The 19,741-nt window shown below is 38.3% G+C and overlaps 1 protein-coding gene across 1 annotated transcript in view; it reads right to left on the bottom strand.

The window, feature by feature from the left end:
* LOC124157932 (putative ferric-chelate reductase 1 homolog) overlaps nt 1-19,741 on the bottom strand; it is a 123,802-nt gene that overhangs the window by 13,162 nt on the left and 90,899 nt on the right. The window lies entirely within an intron of this gene.

Below are 19,741 nucleotides of genomic sequence, written 5' to 3'. Positions count from 1 at the left end.
ATTCATTTAAGAAGACCCATCAATCCAAATCAACCGAACGTATTATGTCTATTGTTTGGTGGTATATTATTCGTTATAAACTTATGCAATCATCTTTGCCAGGGCTCACAACATTATCAGAATGAAAATTCAAGAATAAAAATTTTACGTTAGAGAAAACACCGAGGAGATATATATTCATACGTCATACAGAAAATTTTGACAATTGTCTATTCAATACACTTTGAAAATTTCAAGACGTTGGGATAAGTTGAAGAGCAGTTATACGCCACGAATTAAGACCAGATGAGCTGCAGCGATGTGTTCTCGTAAAGCAGCGAGGGGGGTTTTAGGGGATAACCCCCCACCCCCGAAGGCTCAGAAATTTTTTACAAGTTTGATCTCTTTTACCAAATTGGATCAATAATTTTTATAGAATAGTGTAAGTATAATAAAATATCCCTTAGAAAACCGTAAAACTCACCATTTTGAACCATTTATCTTAAAAAATTTCTGGGGGAGGGCACCCGCACCTCCCGTGTTTCATACCCCCAGTATTAGTTGCGTTTAAAAACCCCCCTAGCCTTAATTCCTAGCTGCGCGCCTGAGTGTAATATTATTTATGTTTTCCCTTTTAGCGAGTGAAGAGGTGTGCCTACCCAGCAGGATGTCTAACCTCAGAAGTTGAATGACGTGAGGTGTAAAATTGTAATGAAAAAACGACGCGAAGTACGCAACCGAAAATAGCATTAAGGGGTTTGGGAGCATGAAATGCACTTGTGTACCAACTATGGTCGTAATCTGTATGGAAACGCATAGCGGACAGACATCCTATTTTATTTATACTATAGATAGATACTTTGAAATCCACTTTTGACCACAGACTGACTGATTCATACAAATGTTTGGGGTTAACGAGGCGAGGTACGACAAGAAGTCGATCCCCTCAAAAATCGTCTTCAAACCTTGGAAACATTTTGGAAACACTAAATTTTCTATCTATTACGGTGCTACCAACTGTCTCCATGCCTCTCTACCTTATCGGGGGATTTGCGGTCAAAAAATCAGTGGGTATGATGATTTTTTAACATCGCGGAGAAGCTTTTTAAAGGCACCAAAGTCATCGTGGGAGCCATTAGTACACACCTTGTAACAGTCAGAAATCCTGAAAGCCTAGAACTGTTCGGTATTTCTATGTCAATTTACTTAGGTTAGATATCAACGAAAAAAAGCGATCCTTAACAAACGGCAGACAAACATGGTAAGGACTGGCAGAGACCAGAAAAGGCGAATGCGAGCGAAAGCTGGTGAATAAATATAACCGATATTTTCCCTCTCTTCGCGTTGGGAGTAGGGGAGATCCAGGAAGTGCATGCCTTCATGTTATACGCGCGCGTGCTGTTTTCTTTTTTCTCCCATTAACGGTGACTCAGCGGAAACTGGAGGTTCTCCATTTTGGATCTGCGATCGGATGCGTGTGTGGTGCACGTGGCACCCTATGGGGTAATGGCTCTCGCGACCGGCGGATCCCGCCCTTTCTTTGTTTCCCGCTACCGCGTGGGTGGCGCTGCCGTCGAGTAGTGCCTAGGGGGATTTTCTTCAAGGAAAAATAGGCGCGGTCCTACTCGGGTGACGCAAGACGACATCCTTCAGTTGACCGCTGAAGGAACACCTGTTTGCCGCTAAAATACACGATTAATTATGATTATTCGTATTTTGCGCATTCATTCCTGTTATGCCCATTGCAATCGGAATGTTTTTTGGATCATATGGGAATATGCAGCTATCACATGGGGCTCACACGAGACCTGACTGGTTGCAGAAGTCAATAGGTTACAGTGCAGGGCTTCCATATTTTTTATGGGTTGCTATGATAAACAGAACGGCGTGACCGCATTGCTAGATGTGTTAGGCTGGGTTTCGTTACTTGAGCGAAGATCGAAATATAGGCTGAACCTACCGTCGTATTATGATGGAAGATATCTAGGGATGAAGATAAAAGATGTAGACTACGGAACAGAGAGGTTTAAGGTGTCGGATAATAACAGATGTGCCATCAATGTAATTAATAGCTAAAATCACTAAGTCGATATTAAGCATGTATTTTTTTCCTGGTTTGGAATTGTTGGTCCTTGTTTTCCTTGCCGGCATCTAATTACTTTTATGTAGTTCTATGGATACTTAATCATTTATGGATATTTAATGGATATTTATGGATACTCAATCATTATCCTATTAATCATTTGATATTATTTTAATCGTTGGTGTCAACTTGCTTAGAGCAATTCATGATTGGAGAAAGATCTAACTTTCTGCTTGCAAGTGCATGGTTTCTGGGCTTTCTCGTACGACTACGATTACGTAGCGTATTGCATGCTCTATGTTGGAGTATACTCATCCCGTGCCAAAAACCCTTGAGGTGGTTCGCAGGGTATTATGTAGATGTAGATCATTAGCAATTAAATTGTACGACTAAGCAAACGCGATGTTATAAGTATATTTTGCTGACGAAAATTATTTGGGTTCATTATCCACTTTAAAACCGTGAATATTAATATAAAGTTTGGCGTGATTATGAAGCAATGGTATTCTACTCATTTGGAGTAGTACATATGTGGTACTATGATTGTATTTCACATTTTCATCGTCCGATGCGAAGTAAGCTAGCGTGATTTAAAAAAAAAAAGGTTCTCGATCTTTTTTTGCCTCATTCCGAGCAATGTTTTCCTTTAGTGCCAGATACGGGAAGACCGGTACTATTCCCAGGAAATTTTTGTTGTGAGTGCATTATCAAAGTGCAGTGAGAACAAAAACTGTGTTTTTCTCTGTAGATTTGTTATACGAGCACGTGGCATTGTACTTCACTTTTTTCATCGTCTAGTACGATGTGATAAAAATATTTATAGTCCAGGAAATGAAGCATTTTGGCTTGCAATTTTTTCAAACTGAATCGATTTTCTTGAAATTTTCACAATAAGTAGGGAATATACCAAGAATCAAAATCTATATCATGCCGACGGGCGCTTTTACCCTGGGGGTGGTTTCCACCCCATCTCGGGGGTGGAAAATTTTAATTATATTTTGACCACAGAAATCGATAGAAAAATAAATTCTAAGAATAAAATGTTCTTTTCATTTTCTGCGTAAAATTAATATTTTTCGAGTTATTTGCGATTGAAAGTAACAGTTTTTTGATGAAAAAATCAACGATTTTAATCGATTATAGGAAAATAACTTGAAAAGTATTAATTTTATTAGGAAATTGTGAATTACAAAACTGTAGCTTGTAAAAAATTAAATAAAAATCTTATTTTATATTTCCTTTATGACCAAATCGGACCGAGCTACAACTTGTTGATGGTTATGTATTGTTTGTCATACGCTAAATTTTAAAGGTTCAATACCAAATAGCGGGAAAAATGTAATTTTCGAGGAAAAATTATGTAATCTGTTTAAAAGTGTTTTTTAAAAACTTTCTTATGATGAGAAAAAATATTTTTTATCATGAAATTTGAGCGAGTTATGATTAAAAATAAGATCAGTCCCTACTTTTTTGTACGAAAAAATCAGTGAAAACAACTCCTTATTACCACACTAGACAAAATTGATCAATGCCCTTGAGTATTTCTCTTTATTTAAGTTTTGTTAATTGATTCTAGAAGTTTTTTTAATTTGCAACTCTAAATTTTGAAAAAATTGGAGGAAAAAGTGAAAAGTCATTTTCTACAATTTCGTTAAAAATGCTCTTTTTTTCAAAATAACTCCAAAAAAACTGGAGAGATGAAAAAAATGCAGGAGTAATAAATTGTAGCTTCTTTATTTTAAAATATTTTGGTGTGTTTTAATTTTCTATACAATAAATATTTGGTGAGATATTGATAATTAAAACCTCTATTTCCAAGGGAGCTCCACCTTATTTAAACCCTTAAATCCCTCCCCTTTCAAAATTAATGACTCGAAAAAAATTTAATTCACATGAACTTGTAATCAGTAAAAACCCTACAAAATACAATTTAAATGAACTTTTTATCATAAAAAATAAAGGAGCTATGTTTGAAATACCAATCAAATTTATTTTCGAAAAATTCGAAATCCACAATTCAGAGCATAATATTCCTCATAATCAGCATATACTTTGTGTACTTTACGTTAGAAGCTAACGATACACTCAAATTTGCTACAAAATAAACACATACCCATAAGATGTATATATACATACACATATGTTAGTATGTGTGCTCTCGCTACAGGTGTGAAGACTGGAAGCCATACAGTCTCCGTTTGATTGTGCTTCATGTAATGTCTACATAAATGTACATTTATTTTTTTATGTTACCATGACGAAGTTTGTTCTGTTTATCCTATTGTTATATCTTTTCTGTGCTGTGATTAAAATCATGAGAGAAAAAAGTGAATACATAATAAAAGGAGTAAGAAAGTGAATAAGAAGATACAATGTGATAAATAATTTTTATTTTTAGGGTAAATAATTTTTTTTACATTAACCCCCAATAAGGGTTGATTATTATGGGTAGAAATGCCTTAAAATTATTTTCCAAACAAAAAAATAATTATACAAATAATTTAAACTAAATTTTACCCGTATTTAGCTTTAAAATATAATTTTTTTAAGTTTTAGCTTTTAGGGGTAGTTTTCACCCCTAAAAAAATAAAAGGCGCCCTTCGGCATAATATAGATTTTGAAGAAGGGGGTATGATTAGTCTAATCCCAAGTATTTATGCAAATCGATTCGGTTTGAAAAACATTTTTAAAGGAGGTATGATTAGTATAAACACAAATTTTTATGCAAATCGATTCAGTTTGAAAATTCTTTTTTACTTTAACCCCCAATAAGGGTTGATTATTATGGGTTGAAACACCTTAAAATTATTTTCCAAACATAAAAAAATAATTATACATATAATTTAAACTAAATTTTACACGTAATTACCTTTAAAATATAATTTTTTAAGTTCCAGCTTAGAGGGGTTGTTTTCACCCCTAAAAAATAAAAAGCGCCCTTCGGCATAATATAGATTTTGAATGAGGGGGTATAATTAGTCTAATCCCAAATTTTGGTGCAAATCGATTCAGTTTGAAAAAATTGCAAGGTTTTTCACTTTTATGAGCTTCATTTCCTGGACTATTACCCTGATATTGATGAACGGCCGCGCAATATTTTCCTCGTGCGGCAGGTACCGGAAGTTGATTCCACGAGTGTTGTCCACCGCTTACCTCTCCCTTATTTACCACGTTTTATTATACTCGCTTTCTCGTATGTTTTTCCTTTCGGGCATAATCTTGCAAATCAAATTGTGACCACTTCCTGATTAGCTAGAGCGCTGAAATTTTCAAAATAGCTCAGCACTGGATGAAAATGCAATGTTCTTACATTATTACCACGATCGGAACGGAATCTCGAGTAATATTCGCAAATAAAAATTAAATACTTAGATTTTTTCCAACAATGGCCGCCAAAATCCTATGGAAACGCTGCAATCATAATAGGTGTAATGGAGTCTTTTCAGTACACTGAGACGTCAACGTTCACAACAGCCTAGTTGTTACATTGGGCGACCCTTGATTACATTAGCTTTCGCTGAGAGAAAAGAGTGATATCTATCGACCATTTCATCACCTTGCATTTGCACCACGTATTTAGTTTTTGACATCTGAAATATTCTTCTAAAACTTATTTGAACTTTCTCATCAAATATATTTCAAATTTTCAATACTTCAAGGGACCGCAGGCCGCTATTTTCTTCTTTTTAATAAAACGTGTTTTTACTTTTAAAAATATTTTTTTCTGAAATATTATTATATATTCTATTATTTTCTCTCTGGGCTATGATTGAGAGGTACTAAATTACTGAAAGTGGAGGTAAGGAAAGGAAGGAAGAGACCTTGTCGCCTTCCCTTACGTGTGGGCGACGGCCATATGATTTTTAGTCGTGTAGTTTAGTTTAGTAGTGGTAGCGTGTGCCCTGTTGAGGGTTGCGTAAGCGAAATTCATGGTTCTCTAACTTAGGATTGAATAGATTACATTTAAACCTGAATCACACGATCGTTATTTTCCATCCCTTCCTAGCGATACCTCCAACGATCACTCCAACGATGGCGGAAAAATTACATTTTCTACGCAATCATTTTCCGCGATGGCTCTAGCGATGGAAATCTCATCCCTTTTTTCATCACTTGCCTCGTCTCCGTCTATGAAATCATAGCCGCTAGTCTTTTAGCCAACCTAAACGCACGGCCGCTAACAGTGACTGTAACGCCACGCTTGGCTTTAAATTGAATGACAGTTGTAACTATGGAAGGTGACGGAAAAACGAAAGGTGGGAATGACAGTGTGATTCAGTTAATGATAGGTCGAGCGATCACTCTTTTGGTCATGAAAACCTATCGCTGCAGCTATCACTCTGAGAGACGGGGATAATGATCGTGTAGTTCAGACTTTGGCAATAGCGACCGAGGAATAAAACCCTTAATGGGAAATCATTTATGTTTATTCACTGTCATGAAAGTGTTGTAAAAATGCCCAAGTCTATGATTATTCACTGTTGTAAAAATTTGTAAAATAATGGCACTATATTTTGTGCCATTGAAATTTGAATAACTCTTTACTAATTCCTTCTTATTTTTTATAAATTTGGAGACCACTGCTTGGTAGTTAAACCCATTAGCACATGTGGTAGTAATGTTCACAGTGATGCTCAATAGTAATGTTCACAGTTGTAGCTAAGAGTTCCTGAAGTGTTGATAGTAAACCAAATGCATTAAAATTGAATGCATATTCAAATTACATGGATTCGACAGTGCTAGTAAACGGTATCCATTCTGTAGCGCGGTGTAAAATACCTGAGAGTTCCTATGCGTTGTTATTTGAATCAGTTGGAGAAATTGAGATCTTAAGCCATGCGAATAGGAGTAACTTTTCCCCGTTTTCGAATCAATTTCGCTCCACGATTTGCATATTTTTTGAACCATTAAATTCAACGTGGGATGTTCGATTCGAAATTTGACGGTTTCTACTTGTTTAATTAAATGCCGTGGCTCCTTTACCTGTTGCGGCGTGACGCCTCGAACGCGTACCTGGCATACTGACTTTCTTCGATTTTATTTCCTACCTGTTACACTCTGATTAATGCTAATTAACTTGAATCTCAACGACAGGAGGAACACTAACCTTCATCTTCCACGTGGTTCGTCTGTATTGTCTCCAAAATGGCGATGACGTGATTGTTGACATTTCGTGTGTTGCATCGGTGTGCGTCGTCAAGGAGAACTTGAATGATTTACGCAGGCCTATAAATTCTTCTAAATCCACTTTAATTCGACATTTTTCCATGCCCACAACGCGTTGTTGTATCAAATCAACATTTAACTGTGGGATATTACTAATTAAATTTATTAAGTACCTACCATCAGCAATTATTGTCAGCTATGGACAAATAGTGAGAATCTGCCCTCCAGCCGATTCAACTGCCTTAGTTATTCAAGTCGGTATTTCCAAAAGATTCCTTTTCTATACGACTATGCATAAAATGCCTTTGCTGTGTGCATTGCATTTCTTGAAGAGTTTTCATTTTCTTGTTATTTTTCCTAGTGAGGAGCTGTTGGTGCTCCAAGAGCCCTTGTGGTAATAGGCTTTGTGCTGTGCGTAATTAGTTTTTTGACCCTCTGGGTGAAAATGGTTCATGGATAGAATGAAAGGGATTAGACTTTATTGCGAATCCACCCGGGAGGTTGAATATGGGAACTGGGGAGGAAGATGAGCAGTGGTGTTTTCTGAAATATTAATGCAAACATGCCGTAAACGATACAATAAAAACATTTTGCGCCACGTATATATTCTTTATATGGCTGAGAATATGCAGTAGTAATCGAAAAATCAAATATTTTCTAATTTTTGGAAACTATTCCATCGTTGAAAAAAGGCACGTATCCTAAATATCTCATTTGAATGAGGAACTTGCATGAATTTTTTTTATTTCACAGGCGGACAGAAAATTATTTTCTGAATTCAACAAAGAAAACCGCATGTAAATCTGAGTTTTCCTTCGCAAGATATTCAATGATAAATATAACGAATTTTAAAGCGCGGGAAAAACTCCCTCACCCTCCAAGCCACTGCCGACGAAGCCTCGATGACGTCAAAGGTGCCTAAACATCACACGAAGCTATTGTTGTGATTGTTTGTAATAGTTGCCTGCCGTTGTGAGAGCTCCGTTTGTGAGACGTGTTGATTGTTTTCTATTTAAAGATAAATATCCGACAATAGAGGCTCGAAAGCCTAATATTTTGTATTATTTATAATATTAATATCTGAGTAAGGACATAAAATATAAAACTGGAGTAGTGAAACCAAATATTTTATAATATCTAAGTAACATCGTTGTAGCAGTCTGAGCCACGGCCGTTGGAAGGGGGATACGTTAATTGTAAGTTGATGTTATCGACGGAATATCATTCATCATAAGTATATAATTAGAACAATTTCGATGTTTACCTATGTCTGCTATGCTATTATATACAATAACTTCATCCATTTAATCGTAGGTACAGGAGAAATCGTCGTTTAAGACTGCCTGTGCTTGTATTATGAGATGAATTCCAGTCAATGCAACTTTTGCTCGCTGATTGGAGACATCTAGGACCATTTTTTGTGCCAAAATAGTATCATTTTCAACGTGGCATCTAATAATCACAGTGCCAGTAGTTGTAATGCACGAAGTTTGACAAGTTTGAAAAATATCGGCCAAGAGTTATCAGTGTTCCATCGTGATTGAATTGTAAAAAGTGCTATTACGCTATCGATAAATGTCTAACAGTAGTGTAAAAATTGTCAGTGGCGTGTTAACCTCAGTTGTTCACCCTAGATATGACATTTCACGATCAAGCTATCAAGATCAAAAGAGTGCGTGAAGTTTGTTATTTTATTATTTCAATGAATAGTAGTGAGAAAAGTCACCTGTGTCACTTGCGCGGGCTAATTTAAGGATTTAAATCAGTGAATAAATTGTTGTTTTCATCATAACGAGCTCTATTATTGTAAGTTGTACGTGATAAATATAAGAATGGTAGTGACTTCCAGTTTTCTATAATTGTATTTGTCTATTTCCCACTATATTTTTATGTTATATGCTAGTATATTGTCTATGGATTTACCTATATTATTGAAATAGGTTGTAGCTTGTGTGTGTGTGCGTTGGCAGCGGAACCGATTCGCGATCTCACATGTGGATTGTGTGCAGACTGTTTTGCGGTGAATTCGTACCGTAGAACGGATATCTTCTCCGCTAATACGGCGTTGCCAAAATCAACAGAACAGCTCGTAAGCTTACGATCGTTATCCTCCAGTATTACAAGTTTCTTTTACATCTCCATTTGCCGCCGACATATAGCAATGATTTGCCATAACAAATTCCATGAGTGTCGTGGAATCAATTTTTGGTGTCCCAAAAAAAAAGGCTGGTGTCCTAACACCCCCTGCCACACCTCTTTTAGGCGGCTTGCGGGGTATTATGTAGATGTAGATGAATTTCAAGAGTACTATTCGAACAAACGGCAACGTTATCATCCATTTTTCTGATAACTAAAACATACGAAGTGAAACGCTTGTATTTCATCATCCCGAGGTTGCATTATTAATATCCCAAGTAATAATCGTTGCACAATAGCAATAGGAAAACTTGCCCAAGAATAACCGAACAAAATAAAGTGAATATGAGCGGCTAAATACTCCCTCAAAACAAAGTTTACAGCATGCGCTCAGCGTATTTACCAACTCCCTACGGTTGTTTAGGCACCTATGACGTCACGTCTAGCCTCGGCAACGCTCGGGTGTCTTCGCGCAGTGGTCGGCTCAGTGAATTTTTTCTCGATTTTAAAGTCAATTTTTTTATTTCTTTTGATGATGAATGGAGAAACTTAAGGTATTTCTGGGAGCTAATGTGTCCATTTTACTTATTCAAAATAGTTTTTAGAGCAATCGGCGACCCATGCAAGTTCCCCATTCTAAAAAGTACCAAAGGCATAATGTTCCATTTTTTCGTGGATATACCCAATTATTTTGGGTGCCAAAAAATATTGGTCGGCAAATTAGGTTTGGCCACCCCTACTTGGTCACCTTTGCCTATTCGCGCCCCTGGATTTGGGTCAAGAGCTATCGGCGATGCACGATATAAATGCTTGCACTCACAAAACAACTGTCCTCGGCGATGATAACAATTTATCGAGCCTCGCTTCCCATGGTTACGCTGCGTGTGACGGGAAAACGAGAGTCATTTCTTTCCCCTCAAGAATTTCTTCAGCGGCGGCGGCGTGGCAGTAGAAATAGCCTCGGAGCGGTAGTCGTACTATAATATACCCTAAAATGACTTTACGGCGAGGAGGCCAACCTATTGCTTTCGCGCCCTTGGGGGTCGAACAAAAGAGAAACGCCTCCTAGCGGGATTGCAAGGGGTGGTGGTTTTCAAGTAAAAAATTGGGTTATCTTCTTATAATTAATATCTTATGTTTTCAGAGTGGAAAAAGAATGTTAGCAATTAATTAATGGAGGAAATACACGGGAGAAGCTTCTGAACTCTTTTTTAAGTCCTAATTTTAAAAACATGGGCATGACCTTTGGAGCACCCCTATTCCTTGGGGAATTCCAGTCCTCGTCACCACATTTTCATGACTGAAATAAAGCCTTTATTATACAACAGGGGCGCTGCTAGGAATTAAGGCTAGGGAGGGTTTTAGGCGCAACTAATACAAGGGAGTCTGGGAGGTAAGTTTTACGGCTTTCTGACGGGTATTTTATTAATCCTTACTCTATAAGTCATATTTATCCAATTAAGTAAAACGGATTAAAATTTATGATTTCTCTGATTTCCGGGAGGGTTATCCCCCAAAACCCCCCTCGCTGCGCTGTTGATTACACTTACGTATTAATCCTCTCGGTGGAAACCTTTTTGCCGGGGTGTGGGTTCACAAGATTTCTTGTTTTGCACACTAACAGACACAAATATCGATCAATGTTGTGGAGCGGGGTATAATTTTATTCCACGAAGATTACAAAAGAGGATCCTCAAGTAGGCCTCTAAATGTGTCGTCACCCACCGCGCATTTAAATCGGTTTACAAAACTCGCCACTAGTGTCGTTGACGAACCAGTTGATCCGAGTTTAATGGTGAAACAAGATATGTATAGGGGTATACCGAAATTAATACACATTTTGACGTGATTTAACAAATTCATTACTTTCCAATGCCATTCCTCGTAATGCAAAACATTCTACTGCTAAGCACTAAGGAAGAAGTGGATCGCACAGCACTCATCACCGCACAGCGGAAATTTTTGAAAACCGATTAAAATGCGACCGAAGTGGCATGAGAAATCAGCCTTCTATGGGATGGAATTGGGCCTCCTCTATGCAGTCCCCTAGGCTGATCACGTGCGCGTATTACAGAAATCGTTTTTCTATTGTTTTCCGTTCAGCGAGCCTAAAAATCCCTTTATGTGACCATGAACACCAAGTTCTAAGTTTCTCACTTCTCTGGGTACTATCTTTCCCAAGCAAGGCCGGGTGGCCTGCTATAGTAAAGAGATTGAAGAGTGGATTATGCGCTCTCGAGGCGATATTTCTCGCAGCACGTGTATCGCCGGACAAAACTATATCGGTTCACGAAATATCATCACTGCTTACATCAATACCATCTTGAATGAGAGCAGAGCAAATGTTACACGATCTATGCGTGTACACTCGACTGTGTGTCGTGAGAAGATTTTCCGATGAAAATGTAAAAAAGCGACGTTATTTTGCACTCACCCCGGCACTCCTTGCATATGCAACCAGCAGATGAGATCCGGCGCAGAAACATTTAATCCGTGAGCTTGATACAATACAAAGGAAAGCTGCGCGATTCGTCCAATAATGGTACGGACGTACGGAAAGCGTTGCACAGATGTCAAAGGAATTGAGCTGGGAGTGGCTAAAGACTCGGAGGCTGCGCACTAGGCCTAGATTGCCTGAGCGATTGAGAATATAGAGCTTTCAGAGCGGCACGGAGAACATAATATTGAAACCCCACTCTATTTCCAGAAACGACAGAAACGATAAATTAAGAGAGATATTTTGCCGAACGGAAAATTATGGGAATTCGTTTTTCCCCAGAAAAAACAAAAGTCAATAATATACGAGTGGTTTGGAAGCCAAGGGGTACAAGTGATTTCTCTTTTCTATACACAGTTAGGTACAGAAATTAGGTGCAGGAAACAAACGAGATCAAAGAGATGTTTAGTAGTGCATTTGATTTTCCACTCGACGTCAGCAAAGAACAGAGACTCGCTCGTATCCCTTGGCAACCAAGTGTTTGTGTATTTATTCTAACAATTAACTTTACCTAACTCTGTTGAGAAAAAAAATCACTTGTACCTCTTGGCTTCTCAACCCCTCATATATGCTAAGCAGAACTTCGAATGAACATTTCTTTTTGATTTGCTAACGCATGGTGCCCAAGCACTACCCTCCACACACCTATTGGGGCTGTTTGCGGGGTTGGATGTAGATTTATTTATGCACAAGGGATTCCATATTGCCTATACAGCGTACCAGAAAGTTATATTTTAACGGAAAAGAAAAATGACTGATTAAATACCCCTGCGACACACCTAAAAATCCATTTTGGAGCAGAACTATGCACGATAGAAAGATTGACCCGACATGTAATGGTGGGTGCGGTACTTTTAGGATAGTGTTAGCAATTCATGGAAATATAAGCATTTGCAAAAAAAGAATTTACCGAGTTTTTCCTCGGTAAAAGGCGATGAAAAGGTACACTAGGCTGGTAAATTGAGATGAGAATGAGGGAAAAGGTTAGTGTAATATTTATATACACAGAAGATCGTGTATTCACAAGACATTTATTTATATACGAAGCGACGCAATACTGAGAGCAGTTCAGGAGAAAGAAACTCCAGTGACCTCCAAAAGAACTTGGCGAGGTATGGCGATGACGTCAGAAAAGACGCCCTTTACATCTTATCCGCGAATCATATGCTAATTTTTGCTTGATATAACCAATCGTAAACACATATATTCCTTTTTGTTTTAAAACGAAAATACATCATTTCTTACCCGATCTGCCTATGCAAAAAACACAAAGAATTTCACCAGCAAATGCGCGTTCATATTGTCGAGTGGCCGAAATTTCGCGCCTCCATTGTCCGGCCCGTTTCCAAGACGACAACAAACACAACAGCGGCGGGGGTGGGGAGCGTCTCTTTACGTGCCAGTGAGTCAGCGACCCCTGGCCGGGGGAACCCCTTTCATTGGGGAGTGAGACACGCGATCCTCCTCAAACCCCTAGCAGTTCTTCGACCCATTTCGGCAAAATTGCGAGACGAAGCGAGAATGAGGAATCCGCAGTAACCGAACTGCAAAATACCCTCATTGACGAAGTAACACAACGAGTAATATGGACGACTTCATGAAGCCAGCCTAATTCATCTACAGTTATATTTCAAGGTAATTGAATCGCTGAGGCAATTTTAAAAAATATAGCGAGCTGAGTATTTCTCCAAGCTCATATAGTCTTGTAAACTCAAATCCTAGTACATAGTACTATTTCCTTAGTCTCCTTCATGCTGTGTTGCATGTGAGATGTGCTTGACACTAAGCAACATTATTTAAATAGATCAATTTGAATTCAGGATGATTGATTGCGAATGATTATCTACGCGATCGGAATTGTTCGTCTAAAAATTTTCATCTTGACACTGATATGAACCCTCTTAGGAGTGAAAAATTCGAGAAAAATAAAATTCAAATCACGTTGCAACCAATCAGAATCAACCGTTCGGAATGAAAACCGATTGAATAATTCTAATTAGTGCCATGCACATCCCCACATGAAAAGGAAATAGCCACCATGGTCATAGGAGAAGAGACCCACAACCAATAGCGTGGGGAGAGAGACCCACATTCGTTAAATTAACCTAAGGAATTATGAAAAGAAATAATTTTTTTATTCCAGATTTTTATGTGGAAAGCAAAGTTATTATTACAAATTTAAATATTATCTACGAATACGAAATGTTTTACTTTACATTTTATGATGTATTGGTATTGCTTATTTTACTCCATATTGAGTACCTATGTATTTTTTTTATTAAATTATTTATTTTATTATTATTGAGTGTATTTTTATTATTGATTTCGGCATCGAAATAAGGTACAGCATATGATGGAGTGAGAAGCCAAGGGGTATCTTGGCTCCTTACCCCTTCATATAAAAAAAAAGGAAAATGTAGCTAAAAATTATGTACTTAACGGATGTAACCTGATGATAAATCCTCGACGACTTACTGGTAAACACAGATTCCTTTTATTTTATTTGCATGAATATATTGTACTTTTTGTGTCAAAAAACATATATAATAATAACTTTTCCCCATCCTTTGGTCAGCCAATATAGCCAAGTGAGAGACAACAATCAAATTGATTACATGGAAAGCAACAACGTCTGCTCTGGCCTATTTGACGATTGTTACAATTTGAATGCGGCTAGAGTATGGAGTGTTGCGATCATTTCCGGCGTCTTTCCGATTAAAATCCACCCCACACTCAAATTGGAGGGAAATGCAGAAAAAAGTCGTTCTTTTAACCCTTCCGCCGCTCCCTTCGGCTCCTCCTACAGTGGAGTGAAGCCGTTCACTCCCCATCCCTTCATACATAACTCTCCCAACCCTCAGCGTGCGCAACTCGCGATGACTTTCCTCGCCAGCACTACGGAGAGTGGACACGCGATGCAAATGTCCACTTTCTCGACAGCTCTCTTCGAAAACCTGAACCCGGAAAAAATCCCGTCTCCTTTCCATCGATATCGTGTTCGACTCGATTAAAACGTCGTAGTTCTCATCAAAGGCAGCGACTATTTTTTTTTTAATCCAAACAACCTGACGTGAATTACAAAATATGACATGTTCACTTCACGAAGTCTGGAGAATATGCTGAGATGACGCTGTAGACTGTAACCCTCGAGAATTATCCAGAGCAATGCAATTCATCCGGGAAAGTTCCAAGCACATGTTCAAGCACGTGGCCAGAGAGGTTTAGAAATTAATTAAACGGAAACTAATAAAACAGAGCATTATCTACAGGCTTCCGCCCCTCACGAAATGTCTCCCAAGATAACTTTGTCTTTGAATGAATGCGGTAGCATAATATTTTGTTCCGTGTGGTGCGCATGTGGGAATCCTATTGTATGCTGCATGCTGGTGATTAATCACCCCCATGCCAAACACCCTAGAGGTGGCTCGCGGCGTATAATGTAGATACCTCTTGCCCGATAAAATATGGTACCTAAGTGTCACCACCTGATCGCGTTCAAACTTCGCAATGTGATTATTATTATTTAAATATTCTGCCGATTAAGTTATGTTTCCTTGGAATATTTTTATTTGTTATATTTATTTTATTCATTGCATAAGGACACTTGTTTCTATGACGAATCCCAAACGAGCTGCTTTTGTTTTAAATTATTTTGTAATATACTGCCGAGAACTGTCTTATTTTCGTCGAATGGCATCCCCTACGAAAGATTGAATCTTCTGGGGTGCATAATTTCACTGTTTATCTATTTATCCACGTGTAATTTTCGGGCAGTGAAATAAATATATTTATAATTACTATTATTTAATAAGTATTCTGGCAGTCCGCCCTCCCTTCACGGACTTCCTTCTTAAAGTCACTAAAAGGCCTATTCCCTTTCATTCCACATAAAATTCCTATTCTCTTTTTTCCTCTCCCTCATTTACCCAACATTCTACCCTTTGACACTGTTTTAAACATGTCCCCCCGCTCAGTACTCGCTATAACCAAAACCGTTGTCTCCTCTGTATCTCATCTAGAAACTGTCTCTTCTCACCCACCATGCCCAGCACATCGTCCTTCTTCCTCCTCTCCGTCCACTTCACCTCCTTTATTCTTCTCCAGACCCTCATATCGAACGCCGGCAAATAGTTATGATATTTATTTTCATACTAAAGGTAACACTTTATCTTCGTTGGTGACATTTTAATGCATGGAGTGAATAACACTCACTGACTCCAATTGTCCCCTTTGGTGAGTGGGGTTAATTAGTGACGTCATTGCGTGCCCTTCTTTATTTACTAAACCTCAGCGTATCATGCAGACCTTTCAATTATTAGACTCCGCAAATCATGAGTGATGCTCAAGAATTCTACGGACCCTTACACGAAGCGGGAAACCAAAAAACTTGCTAAACGATTTTAATTTCTCCTGGTGAATACTATCGATGAATATTTCTCGGGTTCTCGGCCAGGTTAATTATCAAATCCTTTTTGGGTTGATCCGCCTCAATCCCAAAAATTTCAATCGGGACACCGGCTTTCATCTTAGCAATATGGAGACCTGTAATAAGCTGTATAAAAACATTAGGGAAGAACATGAAGAATTTCAAAAGACCTACAGCCAATCGGACGACACCCGAGCCTCATTGCTGTCCTCGTGTCGTGTCGGTTCAATCTGAAATTGGACTTTCAAAGAGTAACATGGCCTTAAAGATAAAAGACAAGTCGTTCCTCGAAACGTACGAATTTTTGTTTTAAAACAGAATTACATGTAACATGCTACACGGATTTGTAACTTTTTCGTGAAACATGTTATGTGTAATCTGTTTCATATAACATGTTACACATCGTAAACGCACCATAAAGTAGCAGACGGTGAATGTCTGCGTAAATGTGGGTGATATTAATACTACGACACTCCGAAAGTTTGCAAGGAATTCGTCTGTTACTAGCCTCACATGGACTGATGGCGCCGCGCCGCGGCCGACTTCAATGAACTGAAGTGCGGAGTCCGCCATTTTTTAATTTTCATCATAAATGGATAATCGTTTACGTTATTATTCACACGCTAAATCTACGATCTTGAGAGGTAAGTCAGTCTTTCTCTCTCGCCAGTCTTCACACGCCTTCTTCGTATTCCGGCGAGGACTTCACTACTCCCAAGGACGAGCGAGGGAAAAGAAGCAAGGGCAAGAGGGGGCATTGTGAAGTGGGCAGACCGCGGAGGACAGGGAAGAAGCTGAAATAATGAGCATGACGATAATAAAAAGCCTTCCCGCGCACGCAAGACCGTTTAACACGGGCGTGTGTAAACACAATGGCAGTGCGAGAGAAAGGACAGAGACAGCGAGGGAACGTAACGTCACGAGAATTGTCAATTGCCTACACACATAGGTACGCTTTTTTTACGAAGTGAACGTCATCGCGGCCGCAACATAACAGGGATCCTTGGGGATATCTTAAATGGATGCAGAGAAGTAACACAGGGAATTTGACCCACAAATGCACCGCCGTGAAATGAAAGCACTAATCTCTTCACACGCTCAATGGGAATGGCAGAAATGAACGCCCTACTCAAGACGGACACAAAACAATCTCCCTCTCCTGCTATTAATCAATTTTATTTGCTTTATTTCTTGCAAATTCAAATGAATTATTCATTACTGGATATTTTTATAATGCACGGACGACCCAAAAAGTATGGAGATACCGCAGCCTTCACCAAGAGGGCGGTAAAAATGTTTCCATGGAAACAACATGAGATGACAAACTATTTATGTCAATATCAAAAATGGGGCAATGGATTACCTCGCCCTCACGTCCACGAAAAATTTTAAACAAGTCTTGAAGAATCTAACCACGCGCAGTAAGTATGAATTTCCTTCAGAAACTAATTCTGTAACGAAATTTAAACAATAGGAAGGCGTCATTCCACCAAAATTTCATTCACAAGGAACGAAATAATTTGTAATACCGATGCGTCTTTTTTTGTCCCTGAGCACGTAAGTGAAACGCACCTTGAGCTCTTCAGTTTACGCAGAAATGACGTAAGTATCACGTTTCCGTTACTTAAACACTACTTATCCATAAAAATCGTTTTGGATTCCAGGTGAAGAACAGATTAACCCAATTACAATCCAAATTGCAAATAAAATAACAAAGATATGGAAAATTTGCGCCTTAAGATGTAATTTTCCCATTAATAGGAAAACGTGACAAGAATCATCCCTTGATTGGTTCGAGAAAAATAAACGCATACCGTAATTCGAGGAATAGATTGTAAGTAATTGGCTGGATGACAACAGAAGCGGCAGGATTCAGGAAAGAGTGACTTTTTGCTTCTAAGCATGCGGCTATGATGAAAAAAATAGGAAATGCCTTAACTCCACGTGACCTCAACAACTCAATCCCCCCCGCTTCGACTATTCCACGGAAAGTAAGATTCAAGTTTATTAGCTGATTTCGTCGAGAGCATTGTTTGAATTGGATCGACGGGTTAATACCGGGTGAAATATATTTTCATTAAATTTAGCGCTCACGAAAAATGGTTACTGCGATTTGAAAAGTCCATATTAAGGTTTCTTCAATTAAGAATAAATGCTTCAATAATTTTCCCTGTTTCCATTGTATATATAATAGGCATTATTGAGTAGTCGTGTGATTCCATTGTTGGCCTAAGCTTTTGGCCTTTACCACAGTCACATTGACTACGCATTGTTTATGCCTGTTCTGAGGAAGGATGCAGCATAACGGATACATTTAATCAATGGAAAAAATCGTTGGGTTTCCTTGACGCAATCGTGTTCAAAAGTCTAACAAGGCCTTAAAAAGGAAACCAAATCAGTAGAGACTACACTAATGATAGAAAAGTTACTGAAATAACCGTATGGAGGTCAGCAATCAACGATGGTCTCATTGAAAAGGCTAACAAAAGAGATTATTAATAACCGTTCTCGTTGTTTGAAGCAAATAAAGGGAGATCAATTATCTAAAGCGAAGATAATGAACATAATTGAGCCTGATTTGTATTGGCAGAACTGAAAAAGATAAGGAAAACTCATAATAGGTTATGGACATATGTTTATATTCCAGTGGATGCAGAGACAAGGTTATGGAGAAAAGGAAAAATGGATTGCTAGCTAAAGTATTACTTTTCAACGCAGGAACACTGACTATCTACTCTTGACTTGGCTAACTGCCACCGCTGGAACCATTACGTGTAGTGGAGAAAAAAAAGGAGTAATTGCCTTTCCACGGTCGACCGGATACTGAACAGCTCCCGTTCTCCGTTCACAGAGCGTAACCCAAACGCATTATGCGAATTCACCCGACGATTCCGAGAAAAATTACGTAAAGAACGCCGCAAGTAATCTCGAACAAATTATGGAATAGTGGAAACGTCATTTTTCAGTACACAATTCCATAACCAATCAGCCGTTCTAATTGAGGAAATATTGTTAGCTAAGAGTTGTACCTACTTGATTCTATATGACGGTCATTAACAGTTTGTGCAGATATTGTAAATAATGTTAGCTTTGGAGTTAACGTCAACCCATTGAGTAGTTATATATTGGAAGTTCGACCCATTAAAATAAAATGCAATTGCAATTTTGTACAATTATTTTTATGCATAACATAAAAGTTAAAAAATCCCATAAAGCTCGAGTTACAAACCCTACCAAAAATTTTCAAAGGCGCACTTAGGACCAACAACCTTCCCTTCTCCGTTAAAACCCCGAGAAAATTATGTTAACAAAGAGAGATGTCACTTTTCCAAGAGTTTACTGCGAAATTTACAACGCGTTTCGACCGTTAGGTAATCCTCAAGTACACCGTGATATCATCAGTTTTTTAGTTGAATTTTTTCTATTTGAATTAGTGGGGGTGGGAAGTGAAGGG

This window comes from Ischnura elegans, chromosome 4 (assembly GCF_921293095.1).
Source record: "Ischnura elegans chromosome 4, ioIscEleg1.1, whole genome shotgun sequence".
NCBI classification, from domain to species: Eukaryota; Metazoa; Arthropoda; class Insecta; order Odonata; family Coenagrionidae; genus Ischnura; species Ischnura elegans.
The sequence above is the reverse complement of the archived record's forward strand: the minus strand, read 5'-3'. Positions and strand labels throughout refer to the sequence as shown.